Genomic DNA, 22,000 nt, shown 5'->3' with positions numbered 1-22,000 from the left:
AAAATGTACATTAACAGTATGTATATTCATAGCAACTACGATATGTTTCTGTTCTTTATTTTATTTGGGAAGCACATTTTTTAAATTTATTTTTGTTAGAAATTTGTGACTAAGTTGTGGGATTTCATAGTTGGAATTCAGATATCTGAATGAAGAGTTATATAGTCCAATCACTTCAATTTAGTTTAGAAGGGGTACAAAGCATTTAGAGTGCAGAAACAAAATTTTAATATTTGTTTTAAATCTTAGTTCAGTTAATTTTCAGGCTTTTCTCTTCTTTAGTTAAGAAGACTGGAACTTTTATTAATATAATTAATATCTATGTGACTTTACTCACCTTTATTGTTTACAATCATAAGCTACGATACAATATTTACTTTAACTAAATTTATTTTAGCAACGGTTATTTTTTATTCCGATTGCTTCAGTTATGTTTCAAACTAGAACAAAACATACTGATTTCTTTAAATTAATTAACTTCAACATGTTTAAGAATATAACACAGATTTTTTTAAATCTAATTCAGACTTGTAATGAAAGAGCATAAGTTAGTCCTTCCATTCCCAAATTGTTAATGTTAGGGCAAAATCCAAAAAAGGATTCCTTATTTCTATTAATATAAGTTATATTTTAATGGAAATTCCAGTTCTAGGCTTTAGATTAATTTGTTTATTCATTTATGTCTTATTCAACAAATAATTATTAAATATATCCTGTTTTTGGTCAATGATTTAGTGAGTGTCTACTCTTTGTGAGGCAATGTTCTAGAAAAAGGAGTTACAGTGATTGAAAAGTCAGACAGATGTAGCTCTGATTATTGCTAAGTGAAATAAGTCAGACCGAAAAAGTAGAGAACCATATGATTTCACTGATATGTGGGATATAAAACTGAAAGTAACAAAGGAACAAGACAAACAAATAAACAAGAACTCACAGACATAGACAATAGTTAAGTGGTTACCAGAAGATAAGGGAGGAGGAGAGTAGTAAATGAGAGTAAATGGGATCAAATATATGGTAATGGAAGGAGAACTGACTCTGGGCAGTGAACACACAATGCGATATATAGATGATGTATTACAGAATTGTACGCTTGAAACCTATGTATTTTTATTAACGATTATCACCCCAATAAATTTTAATTAAAAACAAACAGTCACACAGGATTCCTGCTGTCATGAGCTCACAATTCTACTGGAAGAAAATAGGAAATACAATTTTAAAGGTAAGTAAAAACAAATCATGAGTACTTGGCAGAAGGTTAAATAGTTAATATTATAAAGAAGAGCCAGTTACCAAGAAAACATTTCTATTTAAAGAAAATTCTTATTATTTTTTGAGTTTTTAAATTATTTTCTTTTTGAATTAAATTTATTGCGGTGACAATGTTAATAAAATTACATAGGTTTCAAGTGTGCATTTTGTGAATTTCTACAATACATCATCTATATATCACATTGTGTACTCATCACCCGGACTCAGTTCTCTTCCATCACCATATATTTGACCACTTTAACTTTGTTTTCATGTTTTAAAATTTGCTTCCTAAAGGTTAAGAATAAACCTATAAAATACAATGGAATGCCACGCCACTAAAATGCTCACATTAAAATTTTAAAAAATACACAAAGGTACCCTAGGTTTGCTGGTCGAATTTAGTTTATATGTGTTCAGTTATATTTTTGAAGGGGAAGGTTAAGAGTTTATGTGTTATATAGGAGAGAGAGAGAGAGAGAGAGAGAGAGAGAGAGAGAGAGAGAGAGAGAGAGAAGAGAGCTGGCACATTAAAGCTCCCAGCAGTAGTGCAAGATGCTGTCCTTCACCTAGGTAAGTTACACATATGTTTGTACCTTGTCCATGTCACTTGGACGTACTTGATCCCATACAATTAATGAATAATACTTAAGGTAAATATAAATGTGTAATAAAAATAAAGTATTTAAAGATTTGACTTGTTCTCAATATTCTTCAAGATAACTGAGATAGATGTAAAACAATTGGAGGGAAAATTGACACTGAAAATAAAATTTTAAAAATAAATCCCCTTAAGAAACCAATATGACTAAAACAACGCAGCATATTTTTTGCAAAAGCCCAGACAACAAGAATACATATTTAAGTAATTAACGATGTTCCTAACTTGCAATACAAGCTATAAATGATTCAATATACTCACATATATAATAAAGCTACATTCATTTGTTTTATGTTTAATGTTTATGATTAAATTAAAACTTAAGAGAAATATTTCTTAATTTAATGTTTGTATTTCTGGAAATAAAAAACATATAAATAAAGTAAAATCAATGAATGTGTTATTATTAAGGTAATAGTATACAGTGCTTTATATTTCCATCAGACCTAGATATTTTTCTTAATTCCAAAAAGCCTATTTTGTTTTGCATTAAATGTTAAATGGCTATTTCATTGGAATATAGGACATATGTTAGTAGTTCACCATAATTTTAAGTAAATAATGTATTTTATTTGCTATTAACATAATGCTAGTATTATTATTACTGCTATTTTACTTTTCCACTATCAATATCTTTGTGAAATCTTAATGTGGCAAAAGAAGACTTTGTTAAAATTCATAGGTACTTAGCACAATTTCAGTGTTATGGAAGAGAAAAAAATCTACAATCCTTTCCATTTGATTTTTTTTTCTTAACATCTTTATTACATTACTCAAAACATCATGGCATTTCTCCTTTTCCCATTCAACATTTATTGTCATCATTAGGCTATGCTTTCTCATTAGTGGGTGTACTAGATAGTAAATTCTCTGTATCTTGGAATCACACCTAATGTGGTTAAGTCAAGTGCTCCAAAAAGAATATGGATTGGCAAGTTTCATTAGCTTGTCTCTCTATGATTCATAGTCTTGTCCCTTGAATAATGTAGGTTGAGCCCATATGGAAGATCCTTCACAGTAAAGGTGACTTTGACTCTCTTCCTACATATAAAGTATCACTTATTCCTCTATGAATATTAAAACACTGACTTAAATTATAACAACATCTTCCAGGGCCTACCATTTGTACTTGAAGAACAAATTTAATACCTTTGATGGTAGATGATCACAATAAATGAGACAGTAACTAAAGAACTCAATTTTAAAAAATGTATGTCTCATCTAATTTGTGACTTTTGACCCTAAATCAAATTTTTTGCTCAGCAGGGTGAGATACAATTCACAGGTAAGTATTGGAAAATTGATGTATGTGACCATATTTTAGAAGTCCACAATGATTCTAGAGAAAAGTAGCAATGATGTTTTCTTATTCTTATAAAATCCAGCTTCCAGAAACATAATCTAAATCACTTCAACTCTTACTTCTACTTCCTAGAAACTGTGTAATCCTAAACATGACTTTTGACCTCTGTGGACTTGTTTCCCTTTTTAAAGGTTAATAAGTCTAATAATTATCCTTTGTGTTTCTTTGAGATTGAATAAAGGATGGAAAAACTGAAATATAGAAAACAATATATGGCTAAAAGGATATGATAGGTAGCAATAAAATCCTGGCAGAGTCTCATTATGGGGAGGAGTCTCTTTAATAAAGCTGGCAGCTTTGTAGAAATAGAGATTCATTAGTGAGGTAGTATTATCCAAAGGACCTCTAATGACTAATTAGAAGACATATTTTGCAACCATGTCCACCATATGCTATTTTAATTTCCATATCAAAGTCTGCTTGTTTATTTTTATAATTATAATATTCTTCTTATCAAAAAAGAAATCTCACTATGGACGAAAGCTCTTTGAGAAGACTCTATTAATGACCGATTCTCTAAAAATGAGAAACAGAAATGTGTGAAATCACAGGCTATGTCTGAACAGACAAGCTGCTTTCTGATAATGAACTTGACTTGTTTTAATTGTGCATTTTTCTTTGAACATAACTTTAAAATTGCATAACACAAAGTTAAAGATTATCTGGCTATCCCTTAATGTTCAGATATCTCTGTTGAAATACTCTTTTGATTGTGTACTGGTGATTACTGTTGATATATGTAAGTCTACCGTTCTGCCAACATTTGTATAACAACATTCTCTAGGAGAATACACATGACACCCTTTCTATTGTATAGTATTAACTTCAAATAGATTATTAATAACAAACTATACTGTTTCTTTTCTGTCAAATGGTTAGGGGAAAGAAAAGAATTTATTTTTCTGATCACAGAGGAGGTGAACTATTTTCTCTTTTGGAATATTACATTCCTTAGGAAAAAAATAATTTGTTGATTAAACGCAGTTGACTGAGACACATTTTCCACATATGTGGTTAAAACCAAGGGGCTATGTATATATAATGCATGTATATTTAGGGGCTATATATATATATATATATATATATATATATATGTATATATATATTTATGTATGTATGCATATGTAAGTATATTTTATATATGTATATATATATATGTATATACATATAAAGCAAACAAAATGAATTAAATCTATAAGCACAGCATGACCATGTTTACGTGTGTATCTTTCATGTAATGACCACCCAGAACTAGATATAGAACAATTTTAGCACTCATGGATGTACTTTCTTGCTCCTTGTCAGTCTAAACTAGCCACTGGAGATAACTACTATTCTGAATTCTCTCATCATCAGTTAGCTTTGACTACCCTGTAATTTCCCATAAATGGAATTATACAGTAGGTACTATTTTTGTCTTCAGCTGACTTCATTAAATATAACATCTGTGAGGTTTGTTCATGTTGTATATATTAGAAATGTATTCTTTTGTACTACTTTGTAGCATTCCACATAAGATTTACCTCCAGTTATTCATGATCTATTGTTAAGCATCCGGGTTTTTCCCCAAATTCTGTTACAAATAAATCTGTTGTAAGTGTTCTTGTCTTTGCGTGGACTCACTTGTGGATCTAAAGGAAATGGCCAGTATCCCAAAGTGGTTTTATAATTTTACAACCATACCAGCCATGTATGAGAATTTAGTTACTTCTCCCATCCCACACACTTGATACTTTCAGACTTGGTTAATTGTAGTTATTCTAGTAACTATGTAACCATATTTCCTTGTGTTTTTCATTTGTATTTCCCTGATGAATAGTGATGTTGACTACCATTTATAATAGTCATTAGACATTATAGTATCCTTTATCTTAAAATTATTTTCAAGGAATGTTTTTCCTTATTTTAACTTTTACTTATTAATTTGTATAATTCCTTTGTATGTTCTGGATATGAGATCATATATACATGGCAAATATATATCTTCTTACACTATTTGTGTTTTCACTTGCCTCATGAGGTCTTATGATGGAGAGAAAATCTTAAATATTATGAAAGCGAATTTTTAATTTTAATTTTATGTCATGATTAGTTCTTCAATATTTTGAATATTGAATAATAAAAAGTTGTGGTTCTGAGTCATTTTATTTCTGGGTGATTTTTTGTGCTGCACTAGATAAAGCAAATAATCACCCATTAATAATTATTTTTTCTGATAACACCAGATGGCAAATGATTTAGTTTATCTTATGAAGCAGTATTTACCATACAAATAAAACCAAAAATTATAAAAGTGAAAACACCTATACTTACAGATGATGACATCTTCAGTGAAATACTAAGTCAAATTCAATAAATACTTAAGTTTACATGCATGACTAAGAAAATAAGCAATCTAGAAGAAAATCTGATATTACATAAAATAAAAAAAATCATTTGATAAAAATTAAATTCCTCCATCTAATTTTAGAAAGATGCAAATCACACAAACACACATGCACACAGTGAACATCAAAATGACAAATTGTGGAAATAGTATCATTCTTGCATTTCTATTCACCTTCCTCATTCTACATACATTATCATTGCCTAACTTCCCAAGTTTATTACTATCTTTTTGCCCATTGATTTATAATGTACTGTTATGTACTGAATTGTGTCCCCCCAAAACGTATTATGTTGAATCTCTAAAGCCCAGTATCTTAGAATGTGACTGTATTTGGAGAGAGGGTCTTTAAAGAGGCAATTAAGGTTACAAAAGTTCATAAGGGTGGGGCCCTAATCTAACAGGACGGTGCCCTTATGGGAAGAGAAAGAACCCCACGTGTACATGCACACAACAGAAAGGCTACATGAGAACACAGCAAGAAGGTGGCTGTCTTTAAGTTAAAGAGCGAGACCAATGCTGCACCTGGATTGTGGATTTCCAACCTGAACTGTGAGAAAATACATTTCTGTTGTTTAAGTCACCCCGTCTGTGGTATTTTTTACGGCAGCCCTAGCAAATGTAAAGAAGCAAAAATGTTTTCCCATTACTCTCCTCAGTTCAATAGGTGAGTCTAGAAAGTAAACTGACCAAAGGCATATTAACAGGATAAAAGGTATATACATTTATTAAGTTTTAATATAACATGCACAGGGACATCACAGGAAAAATGTGAGTAACCCCAAAAGGTGGAGAGATTTGAGAGCTTATATACCATCATGATAGGAGAAAGGGGAAAGGAAGTGTAGACAATTAAGGAGAGACAAATCATGTTTAGGAAAGAGAAATGGGCCTTGAGAAGAATACATGGGAGATATGACAGTGCGTGACAAAGTTAGTCTGGATGCGGTAACTACTTGTGATATGAGTCAATCTTTCCTAGTTACTGAAACTCCTGGAGAGGGGATGTGTGACCATCTGGTCCCTAGAGGATCTGTCTTTAAGCAGATAATGGGGGTTCAGAGAAAGACTTTCCTTGCGTTTGCTGTTTCTCAAGTATTTTCTGCTCAAAATAATCAATATACCAAAGAGGCATATTTGTGGGTGGCCTGTCTTGAACTCCTTCACAGACTAATATACGTACCTACTTACATGTATTTTTCCATCACTGATTTCTGAAATTTCTTTTAAAATCATATATTTTTCTGTGAAGATTTTACTGAATCTAGTATCTCATCGCCACTGGTGTTAGTCTTGCCTTCCTGTTTCATTTATATGTAATACTTTCTTATTTTACTTGCAAGAATTATTACTGGGTATATATATATATATGTATATATATATATATACATATATATATGAAAAATATATATAAGAATATATATATGTACATATATGAAAATATATATAAGAAAATATATATATATATAAATTATATATTTATATATATTTATTATATATTTATTATATATTAAATATATATATACATATATATATATATATACACACACATTTACATATCCCAGCTCCCCTGCCTCTAAACATGGTGAGTCTCAATTATCAGCTGCTTGAAGGAAAAATTTTTCTTATCATAGTTAAATTAGGTCTAAAAATGTAATAAACTGGCTCTCAATAAATGTTTATGAATACTATTGTGGCGTAAGTACTGTTCTTAAGGAGGCATCATCACCTGCAAATATAATAAAAAACCTGCCATTTTAATGTTACTCTATGTCTTATGTTTGTCATGCCATTTAAAGTAAAATTGGAATGTATTTAATTTTGTAAATTCAAAAATTATAATATCAAACATTTAATATGACCACTGTCATACTACAGAAAGAAAAATAAGCATGCTGTGTGTCTTCTGAAACAACTTAAAAACATTTCCACTGATGACTCATGCTCAAGAGGCTTACCCCAGGGTCAAACTTAACAGTTTTATTTCATTTCTTAACAGTATGTACAAGCACATACTTTAGTTCATTTTGTGTTACACGGATGTGATATGTCATGAGGGATTATTAGTGATTACAGGTGATATTAGGTCAACATAAAATTGATGATTTACTTCAGAAGAACAGCATGGCAACATTGAAATGTCTGTCTGTCAAAGTTTGCCAGGTGTTCTATTTCAAAATGACAAAATCACCTGGGTTCTTGTATATTTTTACGAGCAATGAAAATTTTACAGGCCAGTTCAAAATTCCCCTCAATGCCCAGTCGATTCATTTCTAACATAATCTAAATATGAGAACAAAAAGAACAAAATGTTACTAAGTTTTCATAAAATATCTTAGGGTAAATGACATATACCATCCTACTTTCAACATTTAAAAATAAATTCATTGACTTCTTCTTGATAAGGTTGCACAGTTACAGTAGAGCAGTAGACAGAAAAAGCATCGAGCTACTACCCTTCACCACGACTAGATTTTACTGTATGAAAAAAACATGTGAGAAAAATTTACTGCTCAGTGCAAGTTTGTGTGTTAAGTGTTATGGCTAAACCTGGATCTGTTGGATAGATCTGTTAAATGTTATGGTTAAACCTGGTAAAAATGAAGATTAACGTACCTGAGTTAAGATAGCTGATCCTCGGGCACTGGAAGAGCCAGAAGAAACTTCCTGATATAATCAAAAGAACTATAGTTGTGAAATGGAAATTCTGAGGTCAGAGCAAATGAGGCATCATAAAGAATGGCACATGAGAACAATGAATGATCATGGGTTAGTTAAGGTGGAGATTCTCTCTCTCTCTCTCTCTCTCTCTCTCTCTCTCTCTCTCTCTCTCTCTCTCTCTCTCACACACACACACACACACACACACACACACAATACGGAGAAAACTCAGTAAAGAAGAGGAGAGGGATTTAGAATAAGGCAAAGGTCTGGAGTACTGTTTTATTAAGTGGAGAGATAACATGAGTATTTGAATAAAGTGGACAATTATACAAAACTAAGCTCTATGGCCATTTAAATTTTTTTCTGCCAGTAATTTCATAAGGGAGGAAGCGAATTAAAGTATGTTTTCATATCACACACACGCACACACACACACACACAGACAGAGCCAAAACAAAAATGATTAAAAAGTGATCTGCAAAACAGCCCTATAACTAACAAGAACAGTTGAAAAGAGCTACATTATGCTAATATGACAACCCAAAAAATCAAGTGGTTTACAACAAAAATGTATTTGGCACAGATCCTATATGTCCATTTTGCAATAGCATAATACATACTTTTTTAATTTCAGAAAGAAGGAAAAGAGGATGTTGTAAACCAATCACTATTTCTTAAATCCTCAGTCTATAAAAAAACACATGGTATTTCTATCAGATAAAGCATGTCACATAACCATGTCTAAGCTCAACAGGGAAACACGGTATAATATATTCCTGCATGGACTGGCACCGAGGAGAGGGTAACAAAGAGGAATTCTAATATACTTTACAATACTAGAAATGCAGCGAAGATGATGAGTACTTGTTATTGGGCTGAGAGATTAAGAGGCCAAAATAAGTTGTAAAAATTAGAAATGACATAATGAATATCATATGTAGTCTAAATGAACATACAATAATTTATTATTATTTTATCAATAATACAATTATTAACTATGTTTATTATTAACTATCATTATGTGTCAATCACCTTCACTGAGAGAAAAAAAATAACATCAACAACTTTACTTTAACAATAGCACAAATCCATGCCCTTCCCAGCCACAATCTTTGAAGTTTGTTGGCCACATACTGAGATTGGTGGAATGAAAAAGAATATACGTTACTTATGTATTATCCCTAAGACGTGGAGTAGAATAAGAAATAATCTAAACTTTAGATGACAGCAAATCTAAACTTGCCAATATGTAGTAGGCAGAACTTTAATATGGCCCCCCAGGATTGCCACCCCCGGTGTGTCTGTGTCATTTAAAATCCCTCTGAACATGGGTAGAATCAATGAATATGAAGGATTCAATGCTCATGATTGAATTATGTTATGTGGCAAAGGTGAAAGGATTTTTGATAATTTAAATAAGGTCTCTAATTTGTTGATTTTGGTTTGATTAAAAGGGAAATTACCCTGGATGGCAATTACATAATTAGATGACTCCTTTAAAGACACTGAAAGGAAAAAAATTTGAACAATATAAAATTAATATACAATATTACCTTGACCATAATGATAAGATCCAGGCATGAGGATGGTTTAAAGAACTTAAAATGTCTTTATGGGCACTTATTTTCACACTTCTATCAGTAGGAACAGTGGCTAGAAGTGATACTGTAAAAGATACCTTATTTCACTATATAAAAAGACAATACAGAATAAATACTTGAGGGTGAAAAATTATGTGTGCCTCAGGGTAAATACTAAAAGCAACTAATTATATAACACATATAATATGTCAGGCACAACTCCAAAAACATATATTAATTCATTAGAAACTATATATTAAACAACATAAAAATGGAAGCAATAGAATTATTGAAAATATATTTCAAAAATGAACTAATTGGAAGCGATGAGTTTTTATTAGATGCCTTTCATCAGACTATGAAAACTGCTTTTAATTCCTAGAGAAAATAATTTTATAATGAAGGCCTGTTAGAGTTTTGCCAAATGCATATTTTGCATCTTTTGAGGTAATCACATGGCACGTCTCCTTTATATTAACATGAAAAATACACTAATAATTTTGAATGTGGAGCTAACTTTACATTCATAAATGTTAAGCCTTACTTGTTCCAGTATGCATTATTTTTAAAAAGATATATTTTTAAATACACTTTGCTAATACTGTGGTAAGAATTTCTGTCTAGGATTTATGAGGAATATCACTGTACTTTTTTATTATAATGCAATTATCAGGTGTTACCATTAGGTGTATGAAGATTCAAAAACAAGTTGGGAAAAGTTCTCTTCTTTTTTTATTGAAAGCAGCTGTGTACTATTTTTTTTTTTTTTCTTTACTGAGGTGGAGAAATTCATTGTAGGTGACAGATATCCTAAGAGCCTAAATAATTATCTAAATTTGTAACTAAACTTTAGTAACTAAAGTTTGATCTTGCAGGACATTTGGTCCTCTCCAAATGTTCATGAAAACATTTGGTTCAAGCCAAAAGGTCCTTGATATTTAATCCTGTCCCAAAATGTTTACAGAGACATTTGGTCACTGCTGAAAGATCCGTAAAGTATGAAAAGACAAACATTAGAGCCATAGACAAGTAATCACCCAGGATCTTGGTGATTCAACCACCAACCTCACAACAGAATCCAATTCATATCACCAAATCTGTTCACACGTAGGAATAAATAAAAAGTCAATAATCAGGTTGATATATATTTTAGAGCAACTGTTGATCAACTTTAGAGTAACCCTGATGAATTCATGAGGAGGAAGAAAAGGAGTAAACGTGATATCCAAGATTCCTCATGAACTAAAAAAAAAAAAAAAAAAAATGGCATCCATACAACTGGAATAGTGTTTGTATTCTGTAATGAATCATGGACCAAATATCTCCATATACATCTTAGACAGGACCAAATATCGAGGACTTTTTGGCATGTTCCAAATGTCTCTGTGGACATTTTGGACAGGACCAAATGTCTTGCAAAGATTTTTACTTATTTATTAAATATCAATATATATGTTGAAGGGTAGTATCTCTAAACTCTCAGGACACATTGGTGAATAAGTTGAGCATGGCTGTGTTCACAAATATTATTTTCACATCACACACACTACACACACCAGACAATACCCTCATAAATGTAAACATTGAACAGGTACATGTACTCAAGTATGTGTGGACCATAGACAAATGTTGATTGAATAGTTGACTCTAATATTTTTTTATTATCTGATTAAAGTTGCAATATTATAACTTCTAATTTTCAGTTCTATTATTCTCTTTTAAAGTATTATTCTCTACAGTTTACCTTTTTTTTTTCCTTTTTTCTATTTCTGAGACACAACCACAAATTTCCCAATACCTGTTTTAGCTTTCATTTAGAATTACTTTTGCATTACTTTTCTTTGACTTTTATGTCCAAGTTACTGACCTGGTCTTGGTAAGGTAATCTGTCCTGAAACCTTATTATTATTAGCTTTAAGTCATAATGTTATCTTGAAAATTCAACAGTGTTGTCCACTGAGGTCTTATAACAACCATTTCTGCTGTCTATATAAAGCCAACAGAAGCTTTGTAGTAACACATTCAATGAAATGACAAAATGGGATGCAATATTTCTTTTGGGGAATCAGGCACACATTTTTCATACACAAATTTGTATAGTTGGTTACTGTTGCAAAACAAGTATTGTTATTTTTTTATTAAATTTATTGGGGTGATGTTGGTTAATAAAATTATATACATTTCAAGTGTACATTTCTATATATACATCATCTACATATGTTGCATTGTGTGTTCACAACCCAAAGTAAAATCTCCCTCGGTCACCATACATTTATTTTTGTTACTGTTATTTCTTTACCAATTGCTTATATCACATATATTCTTCTATTTCTTATCTAATAGTATCTAATACAGTGACTTTAAAAGTATTATATACATTGAAGTCTGTTTTGTTGATATAAGTATGAATACACCTGCTTTTCTCTGGATGCCATTTTTTTTGTATTATCGTTTTCCACCCTTTCACTTTGAATATGCATTTGTTCTTGCAGCTGAGATGTGTCTCTTGAAGGCAGCATATGGTTGACTTTTGTGAAACTAGTCTGCTGTCTGTCACCATATACCAAAATTAACTCAAAATGGATCAAAGATCTAGACATAAAACCTTAAAGAATGAATTGCATAGAAGAAAGCATAGGTACTAAACTTATGGACCTCGGGTTCAGAGAGGATTTTACGAATTTGATTTCAAAGGCAAGGGAAGTAAAAGCAAAGATAAATAAATGAGACTATATCAAACTAAAAAGCTTCTGCACAGCAAAAGATACCATCAACAAAACAGAGGCAACCAACCAAATGGGAGAAGATATTTACAAAGAACAACTCCAATAAGGGGCTAATATCAAAAAATATATAAAGAACTCATATAACTCAACAACAACAACAACAAAAAACAATCCAACTTAAAAAAAAAATGGGCAGAAGATCTGAACAGACACTTCTCCCAAGAAAACATACAAACAGCCAACAGATATATGAAAAAATGCTCAACTTCACTGGTTATTAGGGAAATGCAAATCCAACCACAATGACATATCACCTCACACTTGTTAGAATGGTGATCATCAACAAGACAAATAATAACAAGTGTGGAGATAAAGGAAACTCCATAGACGGCTGGTGGGACTGTAAATTGGACAGCAACTATGCAAAACAGTATGGCGGCTCCTCAAAAAAATTAAGAATAGAATTACCACACAACCCAGCAATCACTCTTCTGGGTATCTACTCCAAAAAATCTGAAAACACTTATCTGTAAAGATATATGTATCCCTATGTTCATTGCAGCATTGTCCATGATGGCCAAGACATTGAAACAAGTGAAGTGTCCTTCAATAGATGACTGGATAAAGAAGAGGTGGTAAATACATACAACATAATAATACTGACAGACACAGACAACTGTTTAGTGATTACCAGAGGGTAAGGGACGGGGGGGGGAGGGGGAGGAGGCAGAAGAGGGTAAAAGGGATCAAATATATAGTGATGGAAGGAGAACTGTCTCTGGGTGGTGAACACACAATGTAATATACAGATGATATATTATAGAAATGTACACTGGAAATCTATACAATTTTACTAACCAATGCCACACCAATAAATTTAATAAAAATTTTGTAAATATATTATACTCAGTAATTCTTATCATTGTTTACATTAATTTGGCAAAAGTGAAATTTTTCACTGTATGTACATTTCTAAAGTATACTCTGAATTGAAAAAAAGAATGTTATTTATTAATCATAAAACACAAGAGTTTCTTTGTCAGGCAAGCTACCATAACAAAATATCATAAATGTTGTGCCTTCTCAACAACAGAAATTTTTTTTTATGGGAGTTCTGGAGGTTAGAAGTCTGAAATCGGGGAGATCAGGGTGCTAGATTTGTCAGGTTCCAAGAAGGGTTCTTCTCTGGGTTTCAGGTGGCTGACTATCCTCACATAGTAGAAAGAGAACAAGCTACTTCTCAGGCCTCTTCTTATAATGGCACTTACCTCATTTATGAAGGATCCATCCTCAGGACCTGATTATTTCCCAAAGTCCTCACCTCCCAATCAACACTTTGGGATTAGACTTTTAACATTTGAATTTTAGAGAGACATAAACATTCAGTGCATTACAGAGAGTGTTTCATATTATTTAAAAACTAATCCAGGGCTTAAAATATTAAGATAGTTGATAAGATGTCTTAAGAGAATTTGTACAAGGATACCTCATTTGCTTAAAAAAAATATGTATGTGAGTTCAATTAGGAATTCCATTAAGCATATGAAATATAGGTGATTTTCTTTTTCCTTGAGAAAAATAAATATTGGTTGTAGAGAGTACATAATGTGTTACTGGATACAAAATCAAAATCACTCAACAAAGAGCCAAAAAAATTATATTACAATTTTAAACTATCTCTTACTAAGTATATAAACTTGGATCAGACAATTACCTTGGCCAATTCTATCCAGCAATACAAAAAAAAAAAAAAAAAATTAAAAACTAAGTAAAATAAATAAGAAAAACCCAATGAAAACATCTAGTTTTAGATGCAGTGAATTCCTTAATCCAGATTATTATAGTCCAACTGAAAATTATAACTTTTCCTTATGGTAAATTCACAGAAACAATTATAAGATATATATATTATAGAATTAAAGATAGTACTTAGGTCCAATAAATGGAGGCACGACCTTAGAATCAATAAACAAAGCAATATACAAGTCTTCATAAACTACTTCAATTTATAGAAGATAATATTAAAATATTTTAAAATAACAGATATATAAATATAGGTAGAATAAAAACTACCAAGGAGAAAGACAAGAAATGAAACATTATCAACAACAAAATTATACTGGTGAAGAAATATAAAACTTCAGTGGCAAGTTAAACTGGTATTATAAAGCTTAAGAGTGAATTAATAAGTTGGAAGTCAGAACTAAAAAAAAATTTTAAAAATTGTACACAGAGATAAAAGGTTGGAATATAAGGCAGAGACCTTCACAAAAAATAATTCAAAATAAATTATAGATCTAAATATAAAAAAGAAAACTATAAAACTCATAGAATATAATTTGCAGAAAATCTTGATGATCTTGGGTGTAGTAATGATCTTTTAGATACAACACCAGAGGCACAATCCATGAGATAATTAATGAATAACTGGACTTCATTAAAAATGTCTGCTCTGTGACAGCTAATGTCAAGGGAAGACAAGCCACAGACTGGGGAAATATATGTGCAAAAGACACATTTGATAATTAACATCCAAAATATACAGGTAACTCTTAAAACTCAACAATAAGAAAGTGAACAATGTAAATTAAAGAAAATGAGTCAAAGACCTGAGTAGTAGACACCTCAACAAATGAGACCTATAAGTGTCAAATAAGCATATGAAAAGATGCTCTTCCTATATAATCAAAGAAATGCAAATTAAAACAACAATGAGATACCACTACACATGCATTAGAATGGCCAGAATAAGGAACACGACCAATACCAAAGGCCAGCAAGGATGCAGATCAACAGGGATTCTCATTCATTTCTGGTGGGAACGGAAAATGGTACAGCCACTTTGGAAGACAGTGTGGTGGTTTCTTATAAAACTAAATGTACTGTTATCATATGACCAAGTAATCGCATTCCTTGGTATTTACACAAAAGAGTAAAAACTTATGTCTGCACAAAAATTTGCACAAGGATGTTTATTGCAGCTTTATGTATTATTGCCAAAATTTGGAAATAATCAAGATGTCTGGTAGGTGAATGCTTAAACTATGATGCATCCAGACAATGGGATCTTACTCAGCACTGAAAGTTAATGAACTATCAAGCCATGAAAACATGAAGGAAACTTAAATTCATATTACTAAGTGAAAGAAACTGATTTGAGAAGGCTATGATTCCAACTGTATAGCATTCTGTAAAAATAAAATATAAAGACAATAAAAAGATCAATTAGTTTCTAGGGATTGTATGGGTGAGGAGGATGTACATGGAGGATTTTTAAGGCAGTGAAAATACTCTTTATGTTATCATAACGATGGCTATATATCATTACACATTTGTCTAAACCCATGAAGTGCACAACACAAAAAAAACATAATGTTAAGTAAAGACTTTGGGTCATATGATGTTTAGGGTACTTTCCTTAGTTGAAACCAATGCTTGACTATGGTATGGGATATTAATAATGGGAGAGACAATTCATATGTGGGGGAGGGGTTATACAGGAAATCTCTGTACCTTCTTCTCAATATTGCTGTAAACATAAAACTGCTCTTAAGAATTGAAGTCATAAAAAGGATAAAAGCAATTTCAAGAGGCAAAAATAACAATTAAAACCCAACAAAGACAAAATAAATCCAAAGTAGGAGAAAAGAAATAAATTAGATGTGAAAATATTAAAATAGAAAAGAGACACATAATAGTAAAAATAAATTAAAATAACACCAGGAAATTAGTAATGCAGGAAAGAATAACGCGCTCAAAAGTATGAACATTAAAATACAAGAAAAAGAAACAAGATAGGTTGGAAGACTTAAATTGTGAATGAAGTACCAGAAAAAAATAGAACACTGATTAATGGCTAAGATTTTCCAGAATTAAGGAAAGGTATTTGTTTTCACATTGAAAAATACACTGAGTCACTAGGAGAGTATATTAAGAACAAAGAAAACACCCCTCCCTAAAAATGGAGTTATGGGATTATTTTTCACTGTTGCCTCTTGAATTGTACCACTTCATTTAATTTCATTTCTTTCATGTTAAATATCTAAAGGGAATAATTATTAATGATATATTCTCCTTATGTTTCAAATGTATTTACTTTATTTTCACTATAGTAGACAGTCTACTTGGGTATGGCATTTTAGCTTTACAATCATTTTCATTAAGACTTTAAATAGATTATTCCATTGTGTTTTGGTTTCTATTATTGTGTGTGAAAGGTTGCTGTCAACATGACAGTCATCCTATTGTATGGAATCTGTCTGTTCTCTTTAGTTTCTTGCCAGATATTCCCTTTATTATTTTATGTGAGAAATGTAAAGATGTAACTTAATACAAAATAAAATGATACTTGAATAGAGTAGTGGGATGCAAGAAGCAATGATGAAAAACACATTCACAAATGTTGCTAAACCTTCATATTTATCAATAGACAATAGTAATAACTATTAACATATTTTTAAATATGTGTGCATTAAATACCAAAAGCAATACAGTACAAGATGAGAAAATGATGCAAGGGAAGTTCAAGTTTCTTAAAACTACAGCATGGCTGAAGAAGAAGACAAAGATAACATTAAACACATAAGGAGACCTAATTTGATGCATATATTTACTATATTTGTGGTTAAAAAACTCAAATCATTGGGCGGCCAGATGGCTCAGTTGGTTAGAACAAGACTTCTTAACAACAAGGTTGCCGGTTCGATTCCCACATGGGCCAGTGAACTGTGCCCTCCACAACTAAATTGAAAACAACAACTTGAGCTTGGAGCTGAGCCACCAGGTAGCTGGCCGGTTGGCTCAGTGGGTTGGAGCACAGTGTTCCTAACACCAAGGTCACCAGTTTGATTGCCACATGGGCCAGTGAGATGCACCCTCCACATCTAGATTGAAAACAATGACTTTACTTGGAATTGAGCTGCACCCCCCTCCCCAACTAGATTGAAAAACAATGATTTGACATCCTGGAAAAACTCACTATTTTCAATAAAAAAAATTTTTAAAAGGTATAAACTTTAAGAAAAAAAATAAAAATAAAATAAAGAAATAAACCAACAAACCCTGGGGGGGGAAAAAAAAACCTCAAATCATAAATATGAACTTGATTAATTTAGTCTATGAATGTAACTAAAAAAGTATTCCAATAAAAATGTATGTGTAATTGGCAGCTATTTTATAACAAATATTAGGTAACATGTATATGCATACATCTTAATTTATATGATGAGATGTCATTTTACACTCATGAATTTGTTAAAAAATAATTAATTAAGTATAACCAAAATTTCTTAACCTAGGTACTGACATTTAGGGATGGATACTCTTTCTTGTGGGGTCCATCCTGTGTATTGTAGGATATTTAGCAGCATCCCCAAACTCTAACCACACTAGATATCAGTAGCACCCCTCAAATTGTGACAATCAAAAATCTCCAGATAATGATCACTATTATTTTTTAAAAAGATAAAATAAATGCCATAAGTGTTAGGATGTGGAGAAATTGTAATATTTGTACATTGATGGTGGGATATAAAGTGATGAAGCTTCTTTGAAAAACAGTGTGATGGTTCCTAAAAATTAAACATAGAATTTCCATATGATCAAGCAATTAAACTTCTAAAGAATTTAAAGTAGGGACTTGCACAGATATTTGAACACTGATTTTCGTAAAACCAATATTCACAGTAGCCAAAAGGTAGAAACAACCCAAGTGTCCATTAACAGATGAATGGATAAACAAAATGTGGTATAGTTACACAAAATAATTTTATTGGGCCCTGAAAAGGAAGGAGATTCTGATATATGTTACAACGTGAAAGAACCTGAACACATTATGCTAAGTAAAATAAACCAGAGATAAAAGGACAATTACAGTTTCAATCTACTTGTATGAGGTAATTAGAGTAGTCAAATTCATGAAGACAGAAAATAGAATGCTGGTTGCCAGGAGCTGGGGAATGAGAGCAGGGAATGTAGAATTAGTGTTTAATGGATATAGAGTTTTATTTTAGGAAGATAAAAATTTCTGGGTATGGACAATGGTGATGATTATATAATAATGGGAATATTCTTAGTACCATAGAACTGTAGACCTAAAATGCTTAAGATGGTAAAATTTATGTTTCATATATTTTGTAGTCAAATTAAAACAAACAAACAAACAAACTGCTAGGGACCATACTAGGAAAAAGAGTCTAGACATTGCTAAAACCCAGGGTCATGAGTATTGAGAACCACTGAAGTATGACAAGATCAAATATTGTCAAATCTGCGAAAAAAGGAAAACACTTATACGCTATACACTAATGTTTAAATTGCAAATTGTTTTAGCTTTTGGAGTGAGATTTGGCAATATCTAACTATTTAAAAAATACACTATTCTTCAAAACAGCAATTATATGCCAAGTATATACGTTAGAGAAACTCTTACATCTGGGCCCAAAAAGAGAGACAGAAATATTCTCATCAGTGTTGTTTGTGTCAAAAAAATCAATAGCAATACCTAAAATGTTAAACTACATAACAGTTTTTAATATATCCTAGTATATTTATGACACTGAATAAACCACATTCTTGAAGATAAGTTAGATTGCCATGGGTGACAGAAATAATAGGCACCAATAACATAACATTTAAAATGTGCAGGATAATACTACATAGTTATTTACAAACATATGTAGCAAGGGTGTGTGCAAAATTTAGGGAAGTGACAAATACCCACTGTGGAGAGTATTTGTTTACTTTGGATGGGGTAGGATGGAAAGGGAAGTCAAGGTGGAGATCAGGGACATTAGAGAGGAAATTTCAAAACTATTTTTGTTTTTTTTTTATTTAAATTTCAACAGTGGGCACACTGATGTTTGTTATATCATTCTTTATACATGTCTGTACTTCTAAAATATTATCTAATGCATTTTAAAATGACATAAAATAGCCATGTAAACAAAATTATTTCATCATTCCATAAACTTAAGGGACTCTGGTACAAATTTACTTTGACATTCACTAACCTCATAAGAAATTACATAGAGCATTGTGTTTGTTTGAGCAAGTGCCATTTTATAACTCTTCCCTCGTGTTTTTAAAATAATATGAAAACAAAGCTTTTTCATGAAGTAACATTTCAATATAAAACAATTACGATTTTCTACATCTCAAGTTTCATTTGTCAAAGGACTTAACAGTATATTCTTATGCTGTTCTACTTGCTTAGCAAATAATAAACTGTTTCACTGCTGGTTATGAAATTAAAATTAATTTAAATAAATTTAAATAATTTTAGGAGTGAGGTTTGCCTATATTTTCATTCATGTAATACGAATGGCAGTAAGTACTACTGTATATCTAAAGAAAGCATGACAACACCATGAATATTATTAAAGTGTAGAAAATAAGACTGAGATAGTCATGGGAGGAGTGTATTTGACTTGTAAACTATATATAAAATATTCTGAAAGTGTTTTTTTCTATACCATGTCTTTTTAAAACTGCTATCTAAAACTTCAAAAAATATTTGATGGTGAGTGAGAATAGAAATGAAAACAGTAAAAAGGACCTTTCTCCAAGTTCAAAGCAGATAGAAATTCAGACAGTGATTGCTTGTGACATGCATGACAGCTCACTGTGCTATTGGTTGATAGAGTAGAGTGAATTTAAATTTTGCTATCTTGCCATATTACCCTTATGTTGATACGTATCAATTTTAAATTTGTCAGATGAGAAGATGTCGTGTACACTTGGTAGGAAAAGATATCCATTTATTTTTAAATATCTCTTGCTCAAATATTAGATCATAAATTACTTGACAGTTGAAGACGGCAATGCTCCTCACCAGATTGGAGGTAAAAAAATTATGTAGTTTTACAATTTGAAATACTGAAAAAGAAGTGAAAGTGGTATAGGTTCTGAAAGAATGTCATTGTCAGAGTGAAGAGTCTGTCATCACCTTCATATTATCTGCCAAGAATATTTAACTTTCACTCAAATTTCAACTTTTTGAATGATTTTGAAAAGTTAGTTATCTTATTAGCACCAACCAGCACTGAATAAGCTAGCATAACCAAATGAACTAGGTACTGAGCCACTCCATAAATTTAGCTAAAAGGTGAGGCAATTTCTTTATAAACATGGAACATGTGCCCTTCAATTAAGCACATTTCCTCTTGTTAACTTAATTTTTCATTAGGTTAAGAAAAGAAGATCAAACAATTCATTTTTCTCTGTCATGGGTACAAAATATCTGCATCTCACTCACAAAGGCAGAAAAAATAATCAGAGAGATAATCTACACAGGTTTTAAAAATTTAATAGATGAAACTAGTTACTGCACAAGCACGTACTGACACAAAGACTAAAATGTTTTATATTGTGTTGAAAGTATATTGCAATCTAAGAACAACAATCAAAAAGAAATCTGCCAGTTATATTCTTCCTTGTTATAACTCAATCACATCTTATCCAGCCTAAGCTTCAGAGTCTTAGTTCCTCACCCCATCCCATCCAATATTTTTTTAATCAATTAATGAGTTAACATTTCTTTAAACAAACTAAAAACAAGTCACTCCATTACATATTTTTGCCTGGCAAGAATCTGCATGAAAAGTTTACCTGTTTACATTAGGGGAATTATATTTAATGCAAACATAATAACATATACACTATTTATTTCAATGCCACCTGAGGAAAAATATAATTACTCTATATACAAAATCACTTCACAATAGATACAAATGTGGAATCATGTTGTACGCTTAAAACTAATGTAATATGTCAATTATACCTCAAAAAAATCAATACTTCTCCTATATCCCTCATAGACTGTTTAATTACTTTGAACCGCCCTCCATGGGTCATGTGCTGGCAATGAGCCACCTGGCAGCACCAATACTTGGGCTCTAATTAGAGAGTACCAGGCAAAGACAGAACAGAAGACCCATACTTAATAGGACATATGTCCACCCCAGTGTCTGGACCTTCCTCGGCCACTGCAGAGTAGCTGCTTCTCCTCGCTGGCCTTCATCACCAATAGCACTTCCCATCCTGGACTTCCTGTCCTATGTCCTTTGCTGGGTGCCCCTGGGAAATGAAGTAGCTGCTCTCATTCTAGTAGGCACTGGGACCTCCGCAAGACTTAGCAGGAAGGTCACTGTGGGTCCCACCCATGACCTGCAACAGGGTGGATCCAATTGAAGCTTTCTCCTTTTCATGGTCCCCACAACTCAACACTTACCAGACCCCATGTCCCCGGCAGGACCTCAGAAGGTCTACCACCTACCTGCCTTCTCTCCTGGCCCATAACCACCCTTTTCTTGGTGTGTCTTTTGCTAAATACTCCTTTTTGTAGAAATTAAAGATAATTTAGACTTG

The sequence above is a fragment of the Rhinolophus hipposideros genome (assembly GCF_964194185.1).
Source record: "Rhinolophus hipposideros genome assembly, chromosome: 7".
NCBI lineage: Eukaryota > Metazoa > Chordata > Mammalia > Chiroptera > Rhinolophidae > Rhinolophus > Rhinolophus hipposideros.
Note: the sequence above shows the minus strand (reverse complement) of the source record.